Consider the following 12,664-nt stretch of genomic DNA (forward strand, 5'->3'; position numbering starts at 1 on the left):
CAGTTAATGTACTTTCTTTGATCGAACTTGTGCTTGTGCTTGTGCGATCTCCCACGACCAGTTGAAAAGCCGCTGAGCGGTACACTTGGCGATCCAATGACCACTAAGTGGCCATCGAGTATGCCACTCGTCAAGCCGCTTAGCGGCGCTATGAATGTCTGACCTCCTTACAGTTTGAATATTAGGTCGAGGGTGTGAGGCTCTGACATCTCACCTCATATATAGACTCTAATGTCAAATGTCAAATGATCATACATTGTAACTTTGTGTCGCCCTTATACTAGTTCGATATTTAATCTGTTGTCTGCCCTGAAAGGCATAATGTCGATCAGAATTTCTTCCCGCTGGACATGCCGAACGAGACCTAAAATTTTCGGACGAATGTTATATGGTAACATAGCCATTTGCGAACATTGTATATGTCGCAATATCACACATTATCAATGTGTGATTTGGGTATCGCATGCCCAGACATCAGGCCTTACATTGTAAACATATTTTCGACCGTCGGAGCTACATACGGGCCGTCATACATGTAAATGTTAGGCCAGATGTTCCCACAATGTAAGGAACTTAGATATTAGTCCCCGTCTCTGGTGTTAGATGGTCGAAAGAGGTACCATATATAATTGAGAAGCCACTGAAAATTGCACCTTTTAAACTTTTGGAGAAACCAAAGAAAGGATCCACTACAGACACTGCAGAAACTAAGACACCAACTCAAGCAGAACATCAAGCTCTACAGTTAGCCCATTATGTAGCAGCTGCAGGAACAAAAAGCCTTGTTACTCTGAGTAATGATCCTGGTGCAGCATGTGGTGCTAAGCATAAACATAGTGAAGACACAGCAAGCTCTAAGTCTAAGAAACAGAAGGTTACAAGTGCTACAATACCAGAAAATCTGGCTTCACCACAAGGCTTTATTTGGAATGCAGAAACATACAGTTGTGCCTATGACAGTCTCTTCTCAATCTTACATGCTGTATATACAACTTCACCTGAATGGTGGATGTCCAATGTTCAGCAGCAGAATATTCACCTGCAGCTTTTTACACAAGTGTTTGATGGTGTTAAACTGGGCAAATTGACAATGGAGAATGCACGAGACAGAATCAGACTAAGTTTGCGCCAAGTTAACTCTGAGGTATTTCCAGCAATAGGTACAGAAGGAACTGATATCTATGCATTATGCCAGGAGATCTTGAATCACTCTGAAGATATTCTGACTTGCACACTTATATGTGATCACTGTAATGTATTTGAGAGTAATACAGATGGACAAGTGATTTGGGATTGTAGCAGAGCAGTTTGGAAAGATAGTCCATTCAAACTTGGGTCCTACAAGAATAGATCAAGTACAGACTGGCTGGATGCAATTTTTGCCAGATGCTCTCAGCGTGTTTGTCCTAACTGTAATAGTGCATTGCTTTATAATCTGAAATATGAGTCCTTGCCAAATTTTCAGCGTTTCATCACCAACAGTCTGCAGATTAACTGGGAATCTGAGTTAGAATTGCAGGATCAGAAGTATAGACTTTGTGGTATAGTTTATTATGGTGGGTTCCACTTTACTGCAGGTATCATTACAAATACTGGAAGTGTCTGATTTAATGGTGGGGTTATAACTGGGCAGACTTGTATATTAGAGGGATAAATAGCGAGTATGGATTCAACTGCATTGACAAAGTGTAGATCAAAGATTAGCTCTGTTATAGTGGATGTTAAAGCATGACTGTATTAGATTGTAATATAGCAAAATGTATATTTAATTATTAAAATGTATAACTATAATACTTTTGAATGATGAGTGCAAGAAAAGAGACTAAACACATGTAGGCCTGATAGATATCAAAATCAGGAATTGTCCTTGCCATGCGTTAGCATCGGCCCACTCCAAGCAAGTATATTTATCATGCCTTCACAATAAATGCTGTTTGTGCTAAAACAAGATATTTACTGCCTACCAAGATCATCCAGGAAGTCGACAAGATGGTTCGCCTCACGCTCGCTACTCAGCCCTGGAATCCCATGACTGTCCTCACTGTCCTCATCCTCATCAGCTAGATAGACATTACCATTACTGTAGCAGGCCCAGGATGGTAGAGGAATATTGATTCCCTGTGCGAAATCACGTCCAAGGTGACAGCCGCACACCAGCTTCCCTGAGAATCCCATGAGTTGTGACATTTGATATCTATATCAAATGTCACAACTCATGGATGGTGCACAATCTTCTCGTTGATTCTGTCATGGTACTTCCACTGGTCAGAAAGGATACGGGCAATGGCAGGCTTCGTCATGAGGCAGTGGGAGATGGCTATGTGATAGTCGATGTGCTTGTCGACCATCGATGTGAAGAGGCGTGGAATCTCGATGTTTAGACGTTCAATCTCCTCATGTGCATGCTGAAGGTTGGAATAAGTATTCGTAACCTGACAGTTTGCACACTGTGCCCATGGTAATGCACGTATATCCTGGCGAGCATCGTGGAGTAGGTTGAAGTCAGTCTCAGCTCGCGTCTTCAGGGCTTTCCCGATCTTCTCGCGAAGCTTGTAACCTGAAGATTGCTCAGCAGTTGTATTGAGGTAAGCACAATGAGAACTCACTAACACCGCTCATACCGAGCTTCATCAGCTCAAACAGGCACTACACGACTAGACACTCGAGGTCGTTGAGTGCACGCCGATACTTACATCGTCCCAACTCCTCGGCCATTGTCATGTACTCGGGCATACCAGGCATCCACCGCTCAACAAGGCTCAACTCCTCCTCTATCAATCGCGCTTGCTCAGTGATGTCCTGGTAGCGATTATATGTGGTGGTCCGATACAGGGTTTGCACCTTGCTGATCTCCTTCTTCTTATATCCATTGACGATAATATTGTAGTTGAGGTTCTTGTACTTGACATGTGCCTGCTCGCATTTCCACCTAATAAAGTCAACGTACAGCTAATAACATGATATAGGAAAACGTACCCAGTGTCCTCGAGACGCTTCAAGGTCTCCATGTAGTTGATCTTGCGCACCAGTTCGGGAGGCTCCACCTTGAGACCACTCAGATACTCTTGCTCTTTCTTGAGGAATCGCTCATAATCGGCTGGCCCAGTCTTCAGCTCCTGTGAGAGAACATCCAGGATCTCCAAATCTTGCTCAATGATAGTAAGGGCCTGCTTGTAGTTATTGTAGATGAAGTTGCCTGCATGTGAAATGTTCCTTGTTAACGTAATTCATCTACATCGAGGAGCCGCTTACCTGACTCAATGTGCTTCTGTTCATCCCAAAACTCGAAGAATTGCTCAATCACTTGATGATGATGGAACGGCGAGGTGAGGCGCATGCCAGGCGCAACAGTGTTCGACTCCGAGAAACATGTCTCGCACCCCTCGAAGTCCTCCTTGCCCACGCTGGTCATATAGAGTGGGTGCCAGTGTACCTGACATCCACGGTTATGGCCATGGCCATGGAACGTGGGGACCACACCAGATACACCTGCTTTTGCTGCACTGGGCCCAAGCGAACTGCGTGCTAGCATCTTCGCAAATGCACATACGATGTCATATCCGACCTTGATATTGAAGCCGTAGACTTTGATGAGCTTGTCAATAATCGCGAGGGGTTATTTCATCCTAAAAATATCAGTACAAGGGATGATGAAAATGCGACAGACTTACAACTCATCACTGCAAATCATGTCACAGAGAACCAGAAGATGGCCATGTCGACAGAGGCATACGAAGATCCCTGTGATGGTGAACAGTGCGAACATCTTCTTTCGCGCTTCTGGACCCGCATTGCGCCAGCGCTCAACACAGACTGCTATTGGCTCCAAAACTCCCTCTGCATTGCCATGCTCTGCAGCGACGTCATCGTCGATGTCGTCATACTTGGCATGCACATTGTCCGGGAGGCCTGGGCCACTCCCCTTTTGTGTAGGCTGCTGCGACATCTATCAGATCTATCTTGAGATATAGAGATTGGGCATGTACCTGGTTCGATCGGGCAACCTCATCTTTGAATACATCTACTTCCTCAGGAGTCAGCCAGATATCTGTGCGACCAGTATGACCATCAGTGCGAGCGACACCAGACCGAAAGAGGTCATCAATGAGCTTCAGTGATTGGTTGCCATCCATCGTCGCTAGAAGGCAAAACTTCAAGGGACTTCAAGCTGGTATAAAAGCACGGGGCGCAAACATTGAGCATGCGCCAGTTCGGCGTGTTGCGGTGCAGCTCCACATTGAGGAGAATGTCGATACCATGGAGGATACCTAGGTAAGTGTCGTAGGCTATACTGAATTGATCGACAAATGCGCGTCAATATGGAGCCTGCATCGGAAAGAATCAGCGCAAATACTTGAGAAATTTATGAAGACTTACGGCATGCAGAAAGCATAGTGCTCGCACTATGCCTTGAATACTGAGACGGGGGCAGACACGATGTAGTTGTTGATATGCTTCGAGGGCTCTGAATGAGATGACAACTGTAGGCCTCACAGGTGCTGTACTTAGATAGCCGTGACGCGTGAGGGTGATATTCACTCGAGTGCTGGGAGTGAGGGATATGAACGCTCGATCGGCTACATCTGGAGGATTCTTTAGTCAAAAAAAGACTGAAGATACTAAACATACCGAAGAATCCCACCGTGAACATATTCCACAGTTCCGTGGCAGGGTCTGTCGCTACGATGGGAATGCCAGCCTTCCAGGCTATGTAGGCCTCCACAAGCTCTGCGCGTTGATCCTGCCATTGTTGAATGCATGTCTCAGTGAGTGCGCATATCTGCTCGCTTCCTGAGGTGTGTTAGTAGTGTCAGAAGATAGGGAGATGGAGAAACCCCTTGTCCTGCTTCCATATGAAAATATCCCTGCACAAGTCCTGCTCTCCACTGGCATTGCTGAAAAACATTGATTCTTCTCCTGGAGGAATGGAATCCATCATTTCTTGATCCTTGTAGGCTGCCGCGTCGAAGGAATTGCCAGGACCTGTCAGGCTGTCTTCGAGGTCTTTGAGTGCTTGACGATCCTCAAACGTCATGCCTATCCACTGCAAGATGAGAGATAATAAGATAAAGAGGCAGTTACATACCTGCAATAACTTCCCGACATTCTCGAAGGGCCTGTGCTCTTCGTTGAGGGCCTTTGTACACTCAGTCAACTGTGGTGATGCCCTTCTTCCCGAAGCCACGGCCTGTGCGAATACTACAGTGGCCGAGAGTGCGCTCTTTGTCTTCCTGTTGCGGGTCATAGCGTCGCCAGTGATGTGGCAGATTGCGCAGCAGTGGAGAACGGCGGCGATGGCAGAAGTGCCAGCAATGGCGGCAGCAGAATTGCCAGCAATACGAAAGGGAAACGAGGCCACGTTGACAGCGAAAGGGGCGCCAATGAGAAAGGGGAGAATGTGCAAAGTCAGTAGGTGACTTTGTAAACTGTTATCAATGTCTAGTGGGACATTGTAGGACACCTACTATACATTATTAGGAGTTAGTAGATAATATAATAACAATTTCTTGTATACATTTTGATGTGTTGTTATAGGCACATGGGTTATAGTTTCCAGTGTGATTTTTTGTAGTGGTTCTTATAGGCGCACATTAGTAACAGTTTTTAGTGTCATTTTTTGTACTAATTCTTATAGGCACATGTGTAACAGTTTCTGCTGTTATTTTTTGTAGTGATTCTTGTAGGCACATTAGTAACATTTTTTGTGGTGATTCTTATAGTCACATTTGTAACAGTTTCTAGGGTCATTTTTTGTAGAGATTCTGATGTATTAAGAGTCCGTAGATGAATTTGTAGACCAATATAAGGCTCTTATAAACTCATACTACTCAGTGTAGTAGAATATTGTACAATGCTTACTAGACATTATTATATCACATACTAGGAGTCAGTAGAGTATGTAATAGACTATTCATAATTTGTAGGTTGTATATTAGGATTTCATAGATGATATTGTAGATTGTTGTAAGACATCTACAAATTGATACTAGGTGGCCTTTCAGACTATTATAACGCCTTACAAATAAAGGCTAGATGACATACCAGGCTATTATAACATCATTAGAGTACTGAGCAACTTGGTAAAAGTTAGTAAACTATGTAGTAAGATAGATATTGTAGGAGCTTACCAGACATTACCAGATCACATTATAGAGCCTCTATTAAAAACAATAGGGAATATGTCAGACTACTGTAAGGCACTTACAAACTGATATTAGATGAAATCTGATGACATAGTAGACTATTATTTATATAACACTTTCAGACATTTTTTTGTATAATGAAAATGATTTGAGTTATGTGAGACCCAACTTATTTTTGCTGTCAAATAGGTGCCTATTAGAGCAAACACTTAGAAAAAAATCCCGAAAAATTAGAAAACTGTTAGAAAAATTGTGGCATGACTATACTAAGAAACTTCTATCAGATAGTTACCTTGAAGTAGGTACATGACATAGACTATTAAGGTAATCCTTGTAAAATGAATATTAATAACATTTTAGTCATGTTTTTATATAAATTTAATAAAGTGAAATAGTAATATCATGTTGAAGCCATTTTTGAGCCGAATCTTTTAAAATGCATACTAGTCACTTTTTAGTAATGTTTTTGTATACTTTTTGCAGAACAACATAGTAGCATCATTTTGAAGTCATTTTTCAGCCGACTCTTTTAGAATGCACACTACTCACTTTTTTAGTTATATTTTTATACAGATTTTATAAAATGACATAGTAATATCATTTTGAAGCTACTTTTTAGCTGAGTCTTTTAGAATGCATACTAATAACTTTTTAGTTATATTTTTAGTTATATTTTATAAAATGACATAGTAATATCATTTTGAAGCCATTTTGAAGCCGAGTCTTTTAGAATGCATACTAGTCACTTTTTAGTAATATTTTTGTATACTTCTTGCAAAACAACATAGTGATATCATTTTAAAGTCATTTTTTGGGGGAGTCTTTTAAAATACATACTAATCACTTTTTAGTGATGTTTTTATACCACTTTTATAAAATGACATAGTAGCATCATTTTGAAGTCATTTTTTAACCAAATTTTTTAGAATGCATGCTAGTCACTTTTTAGTAACATTTTTGTCTACGTTTTGCAGAACAATATAGTAGTACCATTTTAAAACAATTTTGAAGGTGATTTAGAAAAAAAGCATACTAACAATTTTTAGTAACATTGTTATATAGTTTTAATAAAAAGACACCGTAATATCATTTTAAAGTCATCTTTTAGGCAATTCTATGCAAAGATACTTAGCAATTTGTCAGACTATTATCAGGTAGCTAGAAATACATTATACTACATTATACTACATGATCAACTGATGTTAAATAGTATGGAAAAAATTAGTAGGCGACATGGCAGACGTCCTTATGATATGTCTAAACATATAATTTTGTAACTTGTGGGGAGCAGGCCACTGCTTTGCATGGCAGGAACGATTCCTGTGGTCCTGTGTTTCTGCCTTTTTCTCATCATCTAATTGTTCTCACATGCCTTAATTATTTTGTATTACTTTTTAGTAGTTCATTACTTATAAAAGAGTGGTCCATTGCATTGCATAGCATCTTGTATTTTTATTCAGCATCTATTTAAAGGTTTCATCCTTTGTATTTACTCAAAACAGTCACTTTAGGTGAAAATCTACTTACGTTTTATCTTATACTAATAAGTATAAAGAACTTAAGTCTTTCTTGTTAATGTATAATTTTTTGATGCTCTGAAACTCTGTATCTATTTCAACTATATTTGTGTAAAAATTCATTTTATACAGATACTAAAAAGAAATAAAGTATTAGAATGACTTATAATATTATTTAGATACTCCAGGTATCATCAGCAACTGCATTACAATGTTTTAGTATGCTATTCATCTAATATTTCACTTAGAAATATTTAGTAACAGTTCTGCAATAGTCCAACATGTCATCTACAAAACAGTTACAAGAAAATGCTAGTACTTTGTAAATAAAAGCATTATAATAGTCTATAATGTTATTCAATAACTGGTATATTGATTTCTCTATATAGATTGTAGCTGAAATAGTGCCATTGGCCAAGAGTCATAAAATTCCAATCCTATATAGAGTTTGCAGACAGTTGGGCTTGGCCAAGTGGACCTATATAGAATCTTTGTGTAAATGGTCCACTTGGCCAAGGCACATGAAATTTCGATCCTATATAGCATCTCCTGAAATTTGGCCATGACCAAGGGTACCCTATATAGATTTTTGTGGAAATAATGCCTGCGGCTAAGGGTCAAGAAATTTGCATTCTATATAGGATTGTCTGAAATTTGGCCTCAGCCACAGATATCCTACATAATTCTTGTGGAAATGGTGGCCTCAGCCAGGAGTCATTAAATTTCAACCTATATAGAGAGATCTGAATTTTGGCCTTGGCTAAATATACACTATATAGTTCTTGCAGAAATGTTGGCCTTGGCCGAAGGTAGTAGAATTTCTATTCCATATAGGGTCTTCTGAACTATGGCATTGGCCGAGGATGCCCTATATAGGGTTTTTGAAAATAATGGTCTCAGTCGAGACTCTTGAAATTTGTATCCTATATAGTTCCAGACAAGGTCATACTAGGTCAAAGCAATGGAAAGTATATTGGGATCTCACCAGTTGTTGACTATGTGCATCGTCCTCCAGAACTTGAGTCAATTAGTTTGTATGACTGGATTCGACGTGCAGATAAGAAGAAGATGTCTAAACAATATAGTGAAGGCAAAGAAAATAAGTTTGACACTATTACTAATCATCGCTGGATTGGTCGAAGAGTTGAATTCCATGTACAATGGACTCCAGGTGATACAACTTGGGAGCCATATACATCCTGCAAGGACCTTGCAGAGTTAGATGTTTATCTTAAAAAACTCACCAGAAGACTGTGAAACCTCAGACCCTGATTCAGACAAGGGCTCTTATACATGGTATCAATTTTCTAAAGATCACCCACAGTACGAGACACACTACGTGTGACTAGTAGCAGAGCGATATGCACAGGTGGTGCATTGCCTAGGTGAGACAAAGGAAACCGTGAAGATTATTATATGACTATGCTTACTTTATTTAAATCATGGCGGACTGGACTTGAGCTGAAGGTAAACAGTGATGTAACTTGGGATGATTCCTTCAACCAATATGAATTTACTGAGAGACAGCATGAGCTTCTAAAGTTTTTCAATCTTAGGTATGAATGCAATGGTGCACGAGATGATTATTCTGCTGCAAGAAAGGCAGGAAAGGGCCAAAACATTCTTCCCTTTGATGCAAATAATGACTTGTTGGATCACTTTGACAGTGAATACTATGGTGATGAAGCTCGAGCTGACCTTGTTGATAAAGCAAGTATGCTTAACCTGGACCAGTATGATGAACCAAATCGGTCTGCATTATTTCGTACAGCTCAAATGCAAGAAGCAGAGTGCATGCTACAAACTTCTGGTGCAATGGATGCACTTCCACTCAATCAAAAACCAGGCTTTGTTAATTCTGACATTGCAATACAAACTGGTCAAAGTCGCACTGGAAATGCTTGGAAAACATTGCTTCTAGAGAAGCGTGATGCAATTCTACAGGCTCAAGAGACACAAGCAGCAACTAAGAAGTCTAGTCAGTCTATTACTAAAGCAGTCAATTCTATTGACCAAGTAAAGATCATTGACCGGTCGTATCTTGACAAGTCATTCAAGGCATTAAATAATGATAGTCAACAATTGATTGACCAGACAGTGCAGAAATTCAGTCTGAATAAAGAACAAGAGCGTGCATTTCGCATAGTTGCTAATCATGCAGTTCAGTCTAGTGGAGAGCAGTTGAAAATGTACTTAGGTGGTATGGCTGGCACTGGCAAGTCACAAGTGATTAAAGCATTAATTGATTTTTTTACTGCCCAAGAGGAAGGCTATAGATTTATGTGTATTGCCCCTACCGGTGCAGCTGCAGCATTAATATCTGGTTCAACTTACCACTCTGTACTTGGATTGAGTCAGTATGGCTCAGAGTCTGTTGCAAAACTTAGTCAAGTTCATGCACGACTAAAGAATGTTGACTACATTTTTGTGGATGAAGTTTCTATGATTGATTGCAAGAGTCTTTATAAAATCTGTGCTCATATGTGCAAGGCAATGGCCAATGAAGAACCATTTGGTGGAATTAATATGATTTTTGCTGGAGACTTTGCGCAGTTACCACCTGCAGTTGACAACTGTCCATTATATTCTCATAAGATTGAACTAGTTATTCATACAACATATAGTCCTTCTTGTCATTCATTTCCTTCAGGTTCAGATGTCTGCCAGGCCTTTTCAACCTCTTTGACATAACTGCGCCAGTAGCAGACTTTAAAGTCATGACTTGTATAGTGGTCTGGATGCTGCAGTAAATATAAACATGCCATTGGTCCTCCAATCTCAGACTTTGCTGTAAGAGAGTTTACAATCTTTGTCATAATCTTCCGTGCTTTCTGCAGTCAATCTAAGTCACCCTCTACAATATCTGAATTTCGTTCAAATACAGCCTGCACTGCCTGAAATATGGTATGTGTCTTTAATGGAGACTTTGTAATATAGTCTGTAACATATGTGATAACAGACTTGATTGCAGTACCAGACAGCAAGCTGGTTACATCAGTATTACAACGCAGGAGATAAGTTACCACTGGAGTATACTAGTTAATCTAGGCTTCACCCTTTTTCTGATTTAATGCGCCAGTCTCAGGATCAACTGTAGTCTCTCAAAATGTATCTCTAGGAAAGCGTGCTTTGCAGGAACCATTCTTATCTGTACATCCTTTATGACAAGAATGTCTGTTAGATCAATAAATATGTTCATCCACTACATGTGTGAACTTACTCCACCATGATAAAGATGCAGTACATAGTGAACATACACCACAGTTCTTAGAACAAGATGTTGCTACTTTTTCTGGCAGTGTTTCTGTAGGTGGAACACGCATAGGGTTTGCAGTGGTCTCTTTTTCTATATGTTCTTGAACATTGGCCATAGTTCCATTCCAACATGAACACTCTCCAAGTACTCTACCATATGCCTTTGAAAACCTGAGTTTGGATCCAATATTTTGTCGCGAATTTTCTGAGGTGTAAGTGCAGACTTTAACCAGCTAAGCATATGCATATGAAGTGTTAGGCGACCCTGTTGCTCTACAGTACCATAATAACCAGAGGTTTTTCCATATAGCCCAGAATGCTTAATTCCAACACCAAAAATATGCTTTAAAAACAGCTCAACCATCATTTTAAAAAAGTGTGCTCCTGCCACTGGATTATTTCCAATCAGACGAATGTGATCATCATAATTGCAAAACTCAGAAAAGTATGTCTGCTTAGTGTCTGCAGAATACAGTGCAATTGGATAATTGATGTCTGCAGGTGAAAATGTGATAAACCAGGATGGTGCTCCAAGATATGAGGTAAGTGCTCAAAGTTCATTTCACATCCATTTTCTATTTGTCTTAGAGCCATCCACCTTGTCATCCATATATTCTAAGTCATCTAATATTCTAAAGCATTCCTTCTCTTCCTCCATCTCTGGCTTTACATGACCTTTCTCAAGTCTCTGTACCAAGTCTGTCAGTGTATCACTATTCAGACTGAACAAATGCTCTGCAATATCAGTAAATCAAACCTTGTCAGCAAGCAAAAATTCACCAGTAGTACATTGTTTAATTTGTTCGTGATTAAATGCAATAAGTGGAAAGACACAATCAAGCTGAAAGCGCTTATCATGATACATCAGAAGTTGCTTCTTACGTTCACGGTCAGATATCTTCTTAAATTCTTGAGTATTGCCAAATCCACCTAAACCATATGGGAATAACCATGGAAACATTCTTGGATATAGTTGTGGATTATTATACAGTGATTCAGCCTGTTCAGAATGTCCAACTGCAAGTATCTTGCCACCTTGTTTAAAGTGTGCTATTGCTTTTGCACGAACTTTCTGTGGATCATTCTTGAGCAGTTCACTAAGTTCATCACTTGTCAAACTATACACAGTAAATGGACACTGTCCTTCCAATGTACCTTGGTCTGGCTCGATATCATTTACTGCACTTGACTCAGCATCTTTATTTGACTCTACATAGTGATAGTCCACAATAACTGGAGGTAAATCCTCGGGATATTCCTGCAAATTCTCATATGAAATTTCAAGATCGGTGTAGTCCAGATGATTTAACTTCAACCATTCAAGTGCTCCTGCAACCTGGTTACGTCTTACAAGAAAAGGTGTACACTGAAAATCAGATGGTGTTGGCTTGGCTGGCCCAGTATATATGAATGCAAGAACTTCATCTAAGTCTTCACATTTAGGTGGAAGTACTGAATAAACCTTGGGAATTGGCACAGCATGACATATGGCATTTGCTCGCATCTTATGCATACCAGAAGAGGCTACTCACACAACACAGTAATTATGCATAACATGAGATATAAGCATTTGCTCAGTCCACGAAAGGTCTTGCAACTCATCTGGCACTTTACCTAGCCATAGTCTATTAGCAAGTGCATTAACTGGAATCACTCCTTTCTGTAGTGAGCGTACACATGCAGTGCATACTCCAACACACTTTGAATCAATAACTGGCCCTTTGAGTTCTTCTATAGGATCATTCTTCA

Source organism: Sparassis crispa (assembly GCF_003851025.1).
Source record: "Sparassis crispa DNA, contig_000003F, whole genome shotgun sequence".
In the NCBI taxonomy this organism is placed as follows: domain Eukaryota; kingdom Fungi; phylum Basidiomycota; class Agaricomycetes; order Polyporales; family Sparassidaceae; genus Sparassis; species Sparassis crispa.